We start from the raw sequence: 4,477 nt of genomic DNA on the forward strand, positions 1-4,477 counted from the left end.
CTGAATAGAAAGTCCAAGAGCGGGTCTGTCAACACATCGTATAGAAATGAATACCGTCATTTACTTGACTGTTAGCAGATCATAACTGCTTTTTACGATAACATCTTTAAAGTGGAGTAAACATGTACAACGATGTCCCTCATAACACAGTTTGAAGACCCTATAAGGCTGAAAAATGAAATAATGATGTAAGAATCGAATTTACTTACATGTTAGTAGTGATCCCATGAATTTCACGTTTTAGAAGGAAAACTTCAAAAATGAACAGTATTTTGTTTAGAAAGTAATTATTTTGAGACGTTAACAAAATAAAGCGAAGGAGTATAAAATGCTTGTTTACAAAAAGTTACATTTGTGGAACATTGTATGTTTAATGAAATAATAATAAAAAAAAACGTTACGCATTTTGATAACAGTAGTTCCCTTTCTTAATTACTTTAATGTCTTACGGACAAGGACACCGACAAGCCCCTATAAGTTTTTGCAGGTCAGCTAATCATGCAAAAGTAGGAATTTGTTTTGTTTGTTTGTTTGAAGTTAAGCACAAAGCTACATCATGGGCTATCTGTGCTCTGCCCACGACGGGTATCGAAACCCTGTTTCTAGCGTTGTGAGTCCGCAGACATACCGCTGTGCCATTGGAGGGGCCAAAAGTAGGAAACCTATATGGTTTGCTTATACTGTATTTGTATAAAACGTTGCTTACATGAGTTTGACATCTTTAAGCAGATTAACTAACCAATTTGCTATAAAATATGTAGTCTACCGCTGGCTCAACGATAAGTTTCAGAACTATAATGTTAAAATTCGATGTTTGATCCCCATCTAGAAGACACTGGAGATAGCTCATTGTGTAACTTTGTGCTCAAACCAAGTTAAAACATACAAAATGAAAGTATGAAAATGTTTATAGTATATTAATGAGAGTAAAGTGCCACTTTGAAATATTACACATAAATGAATGTAATAAAGAATGAAATTGTAACTTAATATATTTGAAGACAAACGAATAACTTAATTTTGTGGTATTCAGGTATACTGATTTCCGACATATGTACCTGCAATGAACAACAGATTGAAAAAAAAATAACAAAACCTTTATACATAATAGTAACAGTTTTTCTTTTTAACAACTAACTGGCCGGCTTTAAATATATGTTATATGTCTTCTGTCTACTAGTGCAGGGAGAAATCAGATCTATGTGAGGCGAAGACAGCAACAGAATGTATAATGATATCAGATTTCTTCAAGTTAAACAAAAGTCACAGTGTAATATGTTCCAATCCTTGAATCCAAAAAGAAATCATGGAGATCATGGGATGGCCAGCAACAAGTTCTTCTGTGAATCTTATAAACTATTTCTCGGATATCTTTGGAAGCTGTATATATATATATATCAATGTCTTAACTCACCTGATGATGTCAGGGAGAAATAGGACATAATCCTTCATAACGTCGTCAAATGAGAAATATGTCCTGTAGATTCAGAGAATATACCAATGCCAATGCTGGGAGATGGAGAAATTTTCTATATCAAGCATATATTTTTGCCAAACCTTACTCTTTCAGATACGTTGATTTAGTTAGACCCTTACTCTGACTACATTAAATTTGAAAACAATCATGTGTTACAAGTTGTAATCTGCAGCGGTATATTGTCACTAGACTTTACTCAGTAATTATATTATGTGAATAAGTAGCGTTCCGAAAATATACTCTTAATTCCCGCTCTGTTTCTAATCTGGTTGAAAAACAATCATAATTTAAAATTTTTGGTTCGTAATTTTTTGGAACAGCTTAGTTTGTAGACTAGTAACGAAGAAAATGTTCCTGTTCAGAAACATAACATTGTTATTAGTTTAAACTAGAATAGAACACGTGAATAATATATTATTTCAACTAGTCTGGTTGTATAAGTTGAGAATTTTATAGACTAAAAGAAAACAAAAAGTAAACGAAAATGATTTAGTTGCTCGTTTGCTGCTGCGGCGTAGAATGAAAAGAGACACAATACAGATTTTCAAAATTGTTAGAAGGTTTGAGTAAGCTACCTCCTTGGAAATATTTTCTAGGGTGATTAGTTTTATTAGATTGAAAAATGGTAGTATTAAAAGTCAGTGAAAACATAGATCCGAATTTTCTTCTTAGGCACATTAATTTTTCTGTTAGAGCTTTTAAACTGTGAAACTGGTTGCCTGGCGACATAATGTGTGTTTAACGTTTAAATTAATTTGGGCTAAGTATCCTTCTGTCATCTTGGTTGTTCTCAAATTTTTATAAGAAAGTCATTTTTTATTTGAAAATCTCTATCGGTATTCTAAATAAAGTTTACAGAGATCTCTTCGGAGTTGCTATAGATTTACTTTGAAGGAATGAAGTGACATGTGCAAAGTATTACTTAAAATTTTGCTTCAACCAAAATATAATGTTGCTACTTAACTAACCTTGTTGTTATTTATTTTATAGAACTGTGTATTCCATTTACTAGGGTCCTGGTGGCTCAACGATAGGCTTAAAAGGTCATACAGCGAATGTTTGGGATTCAACCCAAATTATGCGCTAATGATAACAAATAAATACTAAAAACATAAATTGTTTAGTTGATGCTAAGCGCAAAGTTACACAATAAGCTATCTGTGCCGTATCGAAAGCCAGTTTTAGCGTTATAAGCCTTCACACTTACCGCTGAGCCACTGAAAGAAGAAAAAAATACAACATAGAACAAAAGGCATCATTTTAAAACAGAAATAAATATATATAAAATTAATCAAAAACAACGTATAGTTTGATTTTCAATATATTTATTTGTGCTTAGTGATGTTGCTTTTTTGTTGTTTTATTGAAGTTCACAAAACTCTTCAATATAATTAATAAATGTATAAAATAAACTTTTCGCAATGCATTTTTAACTTGGTTCTATGAACTACTAGGATATATCACTAATTATATTAATATTCTCATCGTGGCGCAGCGGAGTGTTTGTGGATTTACAATGCTAGAAACCGGGTTTCGATACCCGTGATGGGCACAGCACAGATAGCTCATTGTGTAACTTTGTGCTTAACTACAAACAAACAACGCTAGAAACTGGGTTACGATACCCGTAGTGGGCAAAACACACATAGCCCATGGTGTAGCTTTGTGCTTAACTTCAAAACAAACAAACTTTTAAGTAAATATGTGTAATATTTTTTTTTCACATGTCCAAGTATTAGTAAATGTTATGCTAATAACATTTGTAGTGTTTAATAGAGTTAAATTCTTTCAGTGATTATGAGATTTCGTGAAATATCATTGTCAGTGTTTTAAATAATTTTTATTAGTTTGAGAAAGCAATTTTACAATGATCCCATTCAATATGCGTATATCTTATGTATGTATAGTTTTAATAAGGGTTTAAGGGTCAATGTTGCTCAGCAGCTTTGAGTTTTGGACTCATAATCGGATGATTGCGAGGTAAAGGCTAGCCCTCGTCATGTTTCTTGAGTGAGACCTATATCAGTTTACCCAGCTGTTATCGAGGGCAGTGCTTCTCAAATATATTAAATTTTGTTATATATATTTATATATATACACAAATACACATAATAGTGGGATATTTCTAATCCGTGCGCTACCACAAAATAATTTCCGCACTTTAAACTGTGTGTGCGTTATAACAGTGACAGTCAGCCCTTTAGCGCTTATTGGCTGCATTTTATCATCAGTAGTTCAAAATTAAGGACAGTGTCAGACAGCCTAGTAACTTTGTAATAAATAAAAATACAATCTTTAATACCAGGGATGGCGCTTTCCAGCTCCGGTTTCGAGTGGCACAATCGGATGAGAATGGTCCTTGAAAGGGGTTCACCTAGGGGTTAATAAGATCACAATCAGGGTGAATGAGAATGATTGGGTGAATGGGTATTACCAATAATACAACAAACTCAAAAGCAAAAAAGTCATTAGTTATTATTATTATTTATTTTAGTTATAGTTTCATAACTACATTTTTTTTATGTTCATTCTAGTTGTAGTTTGATGTATATTTAAGTCATAATAAAGAATTTTGCATCTTAATTTAGTGCTTTTTTGTCTTTTTTCCGAACTGGAGTGAGTGAGCTGATGTGAAAAACTTATGGGGTGAATGATATTGGAAAAGGTTAAATAAAAAAGTTGAATGCCACTAATTATATATCGATAAAAAATATTTAATATATGCAATAGATTTTTATGAGATGCTGTATTCCAGTGTGATATTTCGAAGTTTATTTAGCGAATAATTGGGATTTAAAAGACCATGTCTGAACTGAGAAACAAAAAATATGACAAAAATTTATTATAGTTTTCTGAGTTTCTCTTAACTTCAGGCCGGGCATGGCCATGTGTTTAGTGAGCTTAACTCGCAATCTGTGGGTCGCGGGTTCGAATCCCCGTCCCACCAAACATGCTCGCCCTTTCAGCCGTGGGGCGTTATAATGTGACGGGCAATCCCAC

The sequence above is a fragment of the Limulus polyphemus genome, unplaced genomic scaffold (genome assembly GCF_000517525.1).
Source record: "Limulus polyphemus unplaced genomic scaffold, Limulus_polyphemus-2.1.2 Scaffold1129, whole genome shotgun sequence".
NCBI lineage: Eukaryota > Metazoa > Arthropoda > Merostomata > Xiphosura > Limulidae > Limulus > Limulus polyphemus.